Genomic DNA, 13,150 nt, shown 5'->3' with positions numbered 1-13,150 from the left:
GGATTGTTTATAAACATGAAAAATTGAGAACAACACATGTACTAACCAGTGGGAAATGGTTAAATAAATTATAGGACATACATAACATGGATTATTACTTAGTCACTAAAGAATACAAATGTCCATCGATATGAAAGAGATGCCCAAGACATGTTGCTGAGAGGAAAAAACCATACTGAAAGTCAGCTTGCTTAAAATAATTACCCCAGTTTTGTAACTAATAAAGCATATGGTTGTATACGTATAGGGAGAAAATCTAGAATGATATTCAGCAAACTATTCGCAGTGGGTTTTGGTTTTTTGTTTGTTTGTTTGTTTGTTTTCTGGGGATAGAACAAGGAAGTATCCTGCTTTCTATTTTTATACTTCTCCAATTTTAGAAGTTCTTATTTATATGAATATTTATCATTTTTATCATAAAGATTAATAAGTATTTTTGTTCTATTGTTAGTCTGGGTCCTGGTGTTTGGGGTATGAGAACCTAACCAATATTTCAAATCCAGAACTAGAAAGGAGAACAAAGAGAACAGAACACCTCTAAAATGTATTTCTCATGTGAGCCATACTTGAGAGGCAACTATTTATATGCGCATGGATTTGTTGGGAGCTTTCAAACATGCAGCTGCAGATACACATATTTTTAATGACCTAAATTTTTCCTTGACGTCTCTGGGGAAAATAGCAGAGTTATAGTACGTTTGTACTATATAGTATAAAGTACTACATAGTGTATGGCACCTCTCCCTAAAATTCGATTAAATGAACAAAAATGTATTCCATTTGTGTTAGTCTCTAAGTTTCTCCCGAAAACCATCAAACTTTTTAAGGGGAAGTTTCTCTAATACTGTGTTTTGGGGCCTTCAATCTTAATACAAAGAAACGTTAGGTCATATGTAAAAAGGTAACTGTGTTTCTCAATCAGTTCTGTTCTGGAAGCATCTGAAGGTCCCCTGTTAAGAACACTTGCTGTATGACACACTACCTTCCACAGCAATGCTGAGTGACAGAGCCCAGGGAAAGCCTGCGATCTGGCTGGCTGCGATTTGGCTGACTACCCAAAGACCTCACGAGGGGGCCTGCCAGTGGGCTCCAGGAATGAGCGTGATTTCCACTGCACACTGAGAATGGATCCATCTCTCACAGGTGAACTTACTGCCTCACCGAGTCTGATTCAAATAACTATAGAGAATTAATTTACCATGAGAACAATCTGTCAATTATGTCAGCTAAGGCATCTGATAGCACGTGAGGGCCTTCTCTTCTTTGGAACAATCTATCCGCAGGTTTAAGTATTGTCAGAAGGTTATACTGCAAGTCTGGCTTCACAGTAAGAGCAAGAAGTTGTATAACTGGAAGATGAGGAGGCATCTGGCCCAAACAGCCTGGTGGGTCCATCACTACAGTATAGTTCCACCTTCCAAAAGGCCCAGATGCTGCTCCTCCGTTCAGCCAGGACACTTTCTCTCAAGGACATGATCAACTCCTGGCTGTTTGTCTCTCTTTTTACAACCCCCTTCTGAAACACAGCACATCATGATGGATTAGATTTCTGCTGTTTATTTGTTTGTTTATAATCATATTCTATTTTTGCCTCGTGAGCTCATTCTCTGAATCACCTTGAATGTGATATCTGATGCCTGCAAATTCTACAGACAGACAATTTCCGTTTTTGCTCTCCCAGATGGCTAATCACCTCTATTATATGGAGATTTTACTAGCTTTACTTTGAGAAGATAGAGTAGTCAGGATGAGGCAGGCTATGCTGAGGTAATAGGGAATTCAAAATCTCAGTAGCTTGGCACAACAATTTATTTTGTATTTTTGCAAAGTCTGTCATGAGATGGCAGGGCCCTCCTCCCATCTGATGAGTCTGGACCTAGTCTCATTTATTCTGTCATCTACACAACACAGGCTCCAGGATCACTGCGGCCCAGGAGACAAAGATGGAGGTGAAGGCTGGCTCTTTAGAAGGTCCGGGAAAGTGACATCTGATGGCTTGTGACCCATCCAACCGTAAAGGAGCCTGGGAAATATGGTGGACCACTTGATAATTTGAGCACTAGAGTGTGCCTAAAACAGAAAGTTCCCCTGTTTCCAGGTTTTAAAAGGTACTTTACTGTCACCTCACACCAGCAGTAGCTATGATCAGAGGCCACTGATGCTTCATAACTGTTCTTAGTCATTTTCTAACTTGACTCATCGATGTGATTCAGATCATTTACAAAGGGTCTAAAAATTTAGGTTAGAGTGGGATACAGAGTAAGACCCAGCTTCACCCCTGAAAAGTGCATAATCTAGTAATGAGACATTATGTTCATAAAAGCAATATTATAGTGCTGCTATAGGACTACACAACAAAGCATAGAGTATATACAAAAATATAATATAAATATATAATATACATGTAATGGTCTGTAACTGTAATACAGAGAAAAATGAAATGGGGACTAGATTAAATGTACAAACCAAGTTTTGTAGGAGAAACGACTCCCTTGTGAAGAATATGGGACACGAATCTAGAGGAGGCAGAATTTTCCCTGTCCTTTAACAAAGGCTCATGAAAGGTAGAGAAGTGTGAGAAGCATACACTAAGGCAGGGGGTATGAGCTTAGTGATCTCTCAGGGTGGCGGAGTGGCAGGAGAGTGTGCTGTGTCAGAACCTAGGTTAATACAGGGGAAGAAATGGCTGAAGATAGGCTGGTAAGGCAGACTAAGGTCTTGAATGTCACCAGGCCGGCTTGGACATTAAATCTAAGGGCAATGGGACCTACGGCTGGTCTAGGGGAGAGAAGGATATCGAAGATTCCTTTACAAAAATAACTTGGCATCAGAGTAGAGACCAGCCAGGAAGCCGCTGTAGCCACTGCGGAGAAGGGACTTATTTCTGATGGCTCACCTCTCACAAGGAGCCCTCCACACCTGAAGTCCCTGACATGTCCATGGCCTCGGAACCTTTCCAGATGTCCCCATCCTAGACAGGGCTGGTAGCCATCTGAACAACTCATTCCTTCTCTGCCCCCTGCTCAACACTGTTGAGCAAACACTGTTGGCTCTACCTTCAGAACACATCCTGAAATTTAAGAAACAAAACAGAGGATCATAGGGGAAGAAAGAGAAAAATAAAACAAGATGAAATCAGAGAGGGAGACAAACCGTAAGAGACTCTTAACCATAGGAGACAAACAGGGATGCTGGAGGGGGTTGGGGGTGGAGGGATGGGGAAACTGGGCGCTGGGCATGAGGTACGGCACCTGATGAGCACTGGGTGGCCTATAAGACTTAAGAACCACTGAACTCTACCTCTGAAACTGATATACCATATGTTAATTAATTGAATTTAAGTTTTAAAAAATAAAAAACACATCCCAAGTCTAACCAGTCCTTTTCCAGCTCCCACACTCCCACCCTAATCCACGCTGCCCTCCCCCAGCATGGCCCTTTAAGAACCTAAATCAGAGCTCAACAACTCCACAGAGGCTCTCCATCCCACTCAGACTGAAATCCAAAGCCTGACCCTAGTTTGCTCTGCCCCTCACCTCACCACACCCCTGCCTCTCCCTGCCGCAGCCACACCAGCCTCCTGGGGGCTCCTTCCCACTCCATGCCTGCTCCTACTCCAGCTTTAAAGCCTGCTGTTCCCTGCACATTTGGGCCATCAGGGGCCTTCGCTGAGCCTCCTGTCTACAGAGCAACACACCCACATCCCTCCACGTAAACCCTTCCCCTCATGGGACCTCTGTGGCTCCAGCCCTCTGAGCTTCCCACAGCTGCACCCCGCCCTGCACCAGGGCCTGGCACCCAGGAAGCTCTCCAGAAATATGTGTTGCATGAAGTAGGACATAAATGGCAATTTTTGTATCATCAAGTGGAATCAAGTGGGGCTAAAAGGCTAAGAGAGAGGCAGCTCTATTCCTCCCTTACACAACGTAATATCTCAGACCACATTCACAGTCCAAACACCTCTACTCAAGTTTACTTGCTTGGGTAGAGGCCTCTAAGGTAGACAGGAACATTTATCAAATGTGATCAGAGGCCACAGGATGTGCCGGAGAGTCCCACGGAGCCAAACCAGCTACATGGCAGGTGCCACCCCTGCACCTGTTTCAGAGGCCGGAGGCCAGGACCACTGAGGCCAGTGGGGAGGGAACCCGGCATGGAGAGCACCCTTGACACATGGGGCCAGAAAGCCAGATTTCAGAGTTAAGGTCTGTCAGTCACTTACCCTCTCAGAACGCCCCCCACCCCACTCCCCAAGTATTCTCATAAGTAAAAGTACTGGGCTGGAGCCCCAACCCGCAGGGTTTCCACAGTGATGGAACTGAGTGCTTTGGGGGCCAAGCCAAGGGTACCCTGATGCGTCCTGAAGATGTCTGAGCAGGTGCACCCAGGGAGGAGGGGCAGGAGACCAACCCCACTACATCCCCTCCTTTCCAGAGCCCTGGGGAAAGGTAGAAGCAAGGCTTAGGGAGTACGGGGCGAACAGGTTCACTTGCAATCCTCTAAGAGCCAAGGAATGGTTCGGTTCGCATGCTCCCAGAGACTTGAAAGTTTACATCTGTGACGCCTCATGTTGTTTTGACAGAATTCTTTTTGTTAGCTGAAAAAGGGGAGCAGGAAATGTGTCCATGAAATGAGTAAATTAGCAACAATGCATTTTAAAGGCCCCATTTTACAAGCCATCCCAGAGGTTCCAAATGGACCACCGTCTATTTGTATCCCCAGGTCTGGGGGGTTGGGAGCCACCCAGGTGCCTCGGGACACAACAGTGCATCCTGCATCCACCTTTGCCTGTTTCAACGCATCTGTCTCTTAAGAGGCAGGTTAAGAGTGATTCAACAAAGATGATAAGAAAGAGAGATGGGGATGGGTGAGAAGAAAAGGCAGAGAAAGTCCATGCTTCTGTACTGTAAAAAGAAAAAGGGGGGGGGATCCATTTCTTCACCCTTCAAAACCTGACCCATTTTCTCCAGCTGAAAGATAGGTATGTCAGGAACGCCCTGAGTATAAATGAAGAGCACTGGAAATTGACTAAGGAGTGGCCCGAAAGAAGTCGCCAGTGGATATTACTCCAGGGTGCGCGGCATCACACACATGCCCTCCTCACCCCGCCCCAGAAATTCTGATTCAGGGTATGTGTGGGTGTGTGTGTAGGTGTGCGGGCAGGGGAAGGGGCCAGCTGTCTATTTTAAATGACCCCAGGTGGTCCTGACTCACTCAAGTGTAAGTTGCAAACCACTCTAACAGAGAAGAGGCTCTGGAGAGACACCTGCTGCAGGGGATTCTTGCCCACTGATCCAGATTCCTTCTGGAAGAGTCACTTAGGAGTGCTGCCAAGCTCCAAGGTACACAGAGGCTCACAAGTCCCAGGGATATTGGCCTGAAAACTTGAGCCACACTCTTTATCAGTAGCAGCTGTGAATTTGAATATTGACTTGAATTTCAACAGCCCACTCCTTCCCACTCTCAGCCTCTCCTGACTTCCATTCGTTTGTCAAGTGCACGTTAAGCACCTGCAGTGTGCCAGGCCCTGGGGATACAGCAGAGAGCAGAGGGGACACAGCGACTTCCCTGGGGGCAAAGGCGGCTCCAGGGGGGAGGCAGAGAGTAAGTGGTAACCCACAGACAGCTGTGGAACTACGGTTGTTAACACAAGCCAACAAACACACGGGATTGTGTGGAGGTAAGTGACCGGGGCCTGCTTCTGCGCGGGGGCCAGAAGGAGTCCTCAAGCTGGGATGTAAACCCCAAGAACAAGCTGGCCAAAGAGCTTTGGGAAGGAGCACATGGCATACATTTTTAACTATATAATAGTCAGTAAGCTTTGTCCCTAAAAGGAGACACTCACCCATTTCCCTCATGGGATCCCCCAGAGACATGGCACTTGTGGTAACAGAGCAGAGCCCAGGAGCCCACAAAAGACCCTTGAACCATCTCACACATTCTAGCCCTGTAGGGACCAAGGGGCTGGGTTCACTTTGCCTGCTTTATGCATTCATTCATTCTTCACTCAGCAATGTCTTGAATGGCCTCTTTTTCTCCAGCACTGTGCCAAGCACAGAGGGTGCCAAGCTTGATCAAGCACAATCCCTAGTCTCCAGAAACTCACCGCCTATTAGGGGAGACACCACCAGGTCATTCTCAACTAGAATGTAAAGTGGGAACGATGATGATCTGTTGCGAGATGAGATGGGATCATGGGCCAGCATGCTAGCTGCTTGGAAGAGCACCTGACTCGTAGTCAGTGTTTCATGAATATGCGTCCCTGTCATTAGAAGATGACAATGTGCAGAATGCCATACAGGGTAGAATATAGGATTAATGGGAGCCACCTAACTGGGATGGTTAGGAAAGGTGGGGATAACGCCCAAGCCGGGTTTCAAAGGACGAACAGGAGCAGTCAATCAGTATCATCTCAATTAGAGGACATTAATAATAGCTACACTGTACAGGGTGCTAACCATGCATCAGGAATTGTGCGCAGTGCTGTCCCCATTCTACAGGTGAGGAAGCTAAGCCCTCAGAAGGTGAGATAGCTAAGGGTCACACACAGCAAGTGGAAGAGCCAAGATTGGAAGCCAAGAGGATCTTATTCCAGAGACCATTCTTTTCCCCAGCAGTTGCATTTCTGAATTTCAAAAAAAAATAATAATAATAATTAAACTTCAATAAAGAACAAAGAACGGGGACACCTGGGTGGCTCAGTGGGTTAAAGCCTCTGCCTTCGTCTCAGGTTCCTGGGATCGAGCCCCGCATCAGGCTTTCTGCTCAGCAGGGACCCTGCTTCCCCCTCTCTCTGCCTGCCTCTCTGCCTACTTGTGATCTCTCTCTGTCAAATAAATAAATAAAGTCCTTTACAAATATATTTTTAAAAAAAGAACAAAGAACCTATAAATCCCCATGTATCCATAACCTGAAATGTATGTAATCATTTTCATATTTGCCTTCAGTGATTTTTTTTTTTGTAAAGGGACCGAAGTGCCTCTCCTTCCCCAAATATAACCATGGTGAATCTGGTGTGTGCCCATCTAGTCTTGTAGCTTTTACTTGTACCACCTGTATAGATATCCAGAAACAGTAAGAGCTCTATAATAGCAAGTAGTTGCATTGCATTTGTTTTTAAAGATTTATTTGGTTATTTGAGGTGGGGGAGGGGCAGAGAAAGGGAATCCTCAAGCAGACTCTGCACTGAGGGTGGAGCTCATCTCAGTGCTTGATCCCATGACCCCAGGATCATGACCTGAGCTGAAACCAAAGAGCCACCCAGGCACCCCACTTGCATTGTTTTAAGTATCCTTGTAAATTGCTTTATTCTCTGTCTGTTGTTCTGTAACTTGCTCTTTTTTTCATGCCATGTCATACCATTGCATGTAAAACCATGAACGGACTGACTGAACTTGTTCCCTTGAACTGCCACACGCTCCTCCATCTCATGCCATCGTTGATAGGTCTGCACCCTCGTGATGAACACTGAGTTGTTTCCAACTTCCACCATTAGGAACACTGCTGCTCTGGACATCCTTGCACAAGGCAAGAATTTCTTCTTAAGTGGAACCCTTCCCCCCAACATGTTATTAATTCCCTAGCGAGATACCAAGACAAAAGATGGAGTTAAAGTCTAGCCAGTAGGTGCCCTGGAGTGGGCACTAACCGAAACCCCTGCTAGCCACAATAATTTCTGTAAAACTAAATGGGAAAATGTGCCATATTTAATAGAAATGAGCACAAAGGAGCAATAGCCTGGTTATTCTTTTCAAAGATCCCCCCTGAGAACTTAGAGAGTTGGTTCTCTTGGTCACATAGGAGAATCAGCTGGAAAGCTTTAGCAGCACCAGAGACTCATGCTTTATTTGGTTTGGCGGGAGCGGGGGGAGTTCTCCATGTCACAACCCAGTTCCTCACACCTAGTAGAAAGCCCTTCCCTAAAAAACACATCACGAGTTCACTCTGACTTTGGGACAGACAGGACCACTCCTCTCCCCTCTTCTTGGGACTCTTCTCCAACCCTACATTCACCCCCACCCTGCCCTTCCTTGTCCCAAAGAAGGACCCTTGTTGGTTGCCCTGGGTACACCAGTCTTCCTCCGGCTGCCTTGATGGAAACTTTGTCATTCTGCTTCTGAAACAGCACAGCAAATTCCCTGTCTGCCACTTGTGTGTGCTCCCGGAAGCTGAGAAGGTAATGTTAATCAAGAAAGAAATAGGGCAAGAGGAGAGAGTTTACTTCTGTTCCACCATCCCTCCATGCAATGACTCATTTTGCCAACACTGACATTGCTGTCCACTAAGCGTTCACGGCATTTATATCACACAAAGCATCCCGCACTTTGGGCTGGATGTATCCTTGTAAATTGAAAACTGAACAACATTGCTGCTGGGGACCCCAGGTGAGTCTTTGCCCATTTCACCAAGAAATAAATGAGGTTCCAAAGACTAGGTGACTTAAATCAGGGTTCCCAGACTTTGGGAATTCACATATCAGTAAGAGAAAAAAAAATGTAATAGTGACACAGGCATGTTTATTTTGTCTGCTGGCATTTTTAAATACCACCTACTATCACCATTATTTAAAAACTAGAGAAGAATGCGTCAACACATTGACAAGAAGAAAATAAAGACCCTTATCTCAAAATAAAGTCCTTAAAATGGAATACATTTAGCTTTAGAAAAAAACTGAATCCACGGTTGTGATCTTTCTGCATTTTAATGCAGATGGTGAGACTCCGTCCTAGACCAGCATGGCCCAAGGACTGCATCGGGGCATGACTAAGTAAGAGCTCAGATCTTAGAATTACAAAATATCTTTAAAATAACCATGTTCAGCCACCCCTACAATGCTTAAATTCCTTGCATCATATACTTGACTAGCGTGTGTCCAAGTAGTCATAAGAACATTTTGATGAGGCCATTTTGACACGCAGACATCTTGACATGTGGAGTATAAAACTGTAATTGAGGCTTTTGGGGAACGGCAGAAAATCAGCTATTCTAAAACACAAATCAAGATGCAAATGCTTTCCATTTTTTCGGCTCTAACCCCAGCTCCACCCCAGAGATCTGTCACTGACCTTCACTGTCAGCTTAACCCCCGTGGTTAGGCTATTCAAAAGGGACGAGTGACAGGCGGGTCCCACAGATGTATCAGGAGTAGAGCCCGTGTCGGAGAAGGGCTGTGGATCGGGAGTGGGAGGAGGCTGAGGGAGGGGATGGGGAAGGGGGCCGAGAAAAACTGTTTTGTACCAATTTCAAAAATAGAAGAAAGTTTAATAGTGGGTATGAAGCTATGTTCTGCTGCTGCCAAAAAAATGTGCTTCTATCCAAGAGGCATGTCCGAATGCTCATAGTGTTAATACACTGCCACACTGCCCCCAAATTTCCATGACATCAAGCAGATTTCGGTCGGAATATTCCCAGGAACAGTGATGTGAAGTATCTTTAGCCATTTGCAACCAGGAGAAAAATCCTCCTCATAGACAACCGAAATGTATTTCTCCAGTTTTTCGCCACCGTCCCAGACCTCACCTCAAGGGTCTCCCCAAAACAATCTAATTCCTCTTCCCTGTGACAGCTCTTCAGAGTCACACCTTCTCCCAAATCTCTTCTTTGGGCCGGGGCCCCAGTTCCCCCCAGGAGTTGCTGATGTCACATGGTTTCACTTCCCCTGCCTGCCCTAGGCTCCATTCTCTGACGTGTCTCCAGTGCTCTTCAAGGGCAACTGGCAGGTCAGAATTCAGTTCTCTGGGCTCACCCCCTCCATTCTTGCTGCCATCCCAAGAACACACCAGGTTTCTTATGGCCACGTCACACCACTGATGTTGTAACGATGCTGTTGAGTCTTCCAGCTTGTAAGCTGGGGGGCTCTCCCCTGCACCACACAGTCCTGAGGGTCGATAGCACCACCCCAGTGGGAAAGGAGGATGCGAGCCATCACTGCTGGTACTGAGCTCCAGAAGGAGACAGACACATTCGACTTGAGGTGCTCTCCTTGCCTTTGCCTCAGTGAGTGCTGGTTAGACATCCTCGAAGTATGAGCACCATGGCTCCCAGCTGCCTGCCCCACATCTGAGTCGGTCCTACACCCAGCCGGAATCCCCAGGGCACAGTATTGCTGGGAGAAAAAGAAAACCAGCAATTCTCAAGGAACTGGGCACTCGCCTTGGCCCACCCCCCTGTTGCCCTTGCAAGTTGTCTGCCTGGGGACAGCACACAGGTGTCTCAACCCCTCTCAGAGTCACAGACAGCCCTGGCACACAGTCGGGGGGAATGTGACATAGTGACATTCAATGCTTGAATAAGCAGCAAAAATTAGAGAAACTTCCAAGGGGAATGGAATCTGTAAGACACACATCCACTTTTTAAAAAATATTTTATTTTTTTATTTGACAGAGAGAGAGATCACAAGTAGGCAGAGAGGCAGGCAGAGAGAGAGGAAGGGAAGCAGACTCCCTGCTGAGCAGAGAGCCCGATTTGGAGCTGGATCCCAGGACCCTGAGATCATGCCACAAGCCGAAGGCAGAGGCTTTAACCCACTGAGCCGCCCAGGCACCCCCTCGTCCACCACTTTTGACTGACTTTCCCACAGTGTGAAAATTTCTCTTCTGCTATGAAAGAAAGTTTCCCTCGCTCTGCCCTCACTTCCCTCTCCGTATTTCCCTTTAAAATATTTCATATGGTGGGTGAGAGAAATTATAAAAGGCTTATGGATATGCACTAAACAATGGACCCTTGCAGCAAACCTTCTCACAGTGAATTAATTCTGCTTACGCCGACTGTTGACTGCAGATCCCTGAACATAAACATGCACACACATATCACACACACGCACACAGGCGCGCGCACGCGCACACACACACACACACACACACACACTAGCTGGAAAACCATCACAAGACAGATTTTTCTCTCGAACCAGGGTTTTGGCTGTGAGAGATTCCCCCATTAGCAGTTACAATTGCCAGGCGACAGTGATCCACCGTATCCCTCATTTAGAACAAAATAACTCTTCTGAGGGTCCCAGAAGGATGCTGTTCACTCACTATCAGAGTGAATCTTGAACTTCTCAACCATTCATCTCTCTCCCCTCCCCACTACCTCTGGGTTCTGCCAGAAACTAGACTCCCTAATTCTCACTGTTACCGTTAATATTAATAAAGATGGCGGTGCTAATGAGAAGAAAATGTGTTTCCACACAGAGGAGACCATTCACCCACGGCAGGACAGGCTTTCTCATTCAGATTTCATTAGCATTAATGTGACTTCTGCCAGCAGAAGACTTGCACGTGGAGACAGGGCTCTGCTTAGACACATTGTTTTCCTCTCATTATATGGACATTTTCAAGAATATTCAAAATGCAACACAAATTAGGTGTGTCATGAGGCTACAGAACTCATTGTTCAGTGCGAAAAATGTCAAGTTGGCTGCAGACTTGACATTCGTAGTATGGCATTCGTAGTATGGCAGATTCCTTTTCCGCATGGCAGAAGTCGGAGTTTAGACACTCCTTAGGGATTTCTGCTTGGTTACACAGGCTTGGAAAGCACCTCGCCTGTAGCCCTCAGCCTGAAAGAATTCAGGTAGCCAGAAGCCATTCTCTGTTCTTTGGCCTCTGTAGACAGGACAAGACAAATAAGGATGAGGAAGCCTATTCCAGGCCTGTCTTAGAAGAGCTGGGAGTACCAGGCTCTCTGAGAATACACGCCAGAAATACCTGTCCAGGGCTCCGTAAAGCTTGAGAGGCATCAGAGATGAAAGCATGCAACTTCTCATGGAATTCTTGAGGTCCACTGAAATAGCCAGTTATTACTGAATGTTGCGTGCTGCCCCCCGGGAGGAAGTAGAGTCGGTCAGGCCCATTCACACAGTGCAAGGGGTACGCAGCATCAGACTGCCGTGTTTCTCTAGGAGTGTGTGTGTGTGTTTGAGAGAGAGAGAGAGAGAGGAGAGTCAGCTAATGATGACAAGAGTTGGCTGAAGTGATCAAGCCCCAAACCATTGAACTAGGATTTGTCATTCATACCATTCCCTGAATATCTGAGCCTGACCATAATGTTGTTACATACACGTACACATGCACATGTATGAATGCACATGCACACACACACACACACACACACAGAAACTGCATTAAGACAAAGATCCACCAGAGTTTCACTTGGCCTTTGGGAGCAGAGGGAAGCCCAAGATAGAGGTGAACTGGGGGTGGTTTCCTGGCCACCTCTGCCCACTCTCTTCCACTTAAGGTGACCTTGTACATGCTCAGCAGCCTGGCATTCCTCTTTATGACAAACGCCATCATTAGGGCACCACGGCGACAATAATGTCCAGTCCTGTAGGTCTTTGGGTGGTAACAAGGTGTCTTATTGGTCAGAAACTTCTCCTGGTCCTAGATTTTTGAGCTGCCAAGTCAATTTTGCCCCTATAATCTGGAGACCCAAGAGAGCTGCAGGAAAAAAGGAGCATTGATCACAACCTCATTCTTGAGTAAACAACCATTTACATACTGAAAATGTAAGACAGAATCCTACCCAGCAGCATTCCACCATGCTATGCAATTTCCCCATTGGCCCAGATAACCTGAGTTCTTGAAAAATTCCAAATGGGCTCGACCAAATAATACAACAACATTCTCATTATCCCAACAGATAGTTGCCTTTAAATAAAAGTGTTCTCATTCCTCTTTAACATCATTAAAATAAAAATTTAAATTTCCATCCTTCTCTACTCAATGTTAGGAACTGATGGAAGCAGACCGGACGGACTGTATTTCAGGACCGATTTTACAAAGTAAAATGCGCATGGAAACCAAGAGAAGCCGAGTTCTGATTGGGCCTCCCTGTACTGACCAAACAAAGTCAGCATTTGAAATGTTGCCTGGATAATCCAGTCCTGAGACAATGAAGCTACCTCCTGGTGGCTCAGTATCAAGACACCCTGAGTATCAAGCAGAAAATAAATACTCAAAAAGAGATGCAAGTTATTTCACAATCTTTTCACTAGTGGATGTTTTTCACAACCTCAGCCGTTTAATCCCTATCTAAAATTCAGTATCTACTCAGATTTGAGTAGAGTCTAAAGTCTGAGTGAACGAATCTTTAAAAATTCTTGAGTGAGTCTAAAATTTGAAAGTGTCAGTGCTCTGAGCTGGCCGCATTC

This window comes from Mustela putorius, unplaced genomic scaffold (genome assembly GCF_011764305.1).
Source record: "Mustela putorius furo isolate JIRA1106 unplaced genomic scaffold, ASM1176430v1.1 tig00004013_pilon_pilon_pilon, whole genome shotgun sequence".
NCBI classification, from domain to species: domain Eukaryota; kingdom Metazoa; phylum Chordata; class Mammalia; order Carnivora; family Mustelidae; genus Mustela; species Mustela putorius.
Note: the sequence above shows the minus strand (reverse complement) of the source record.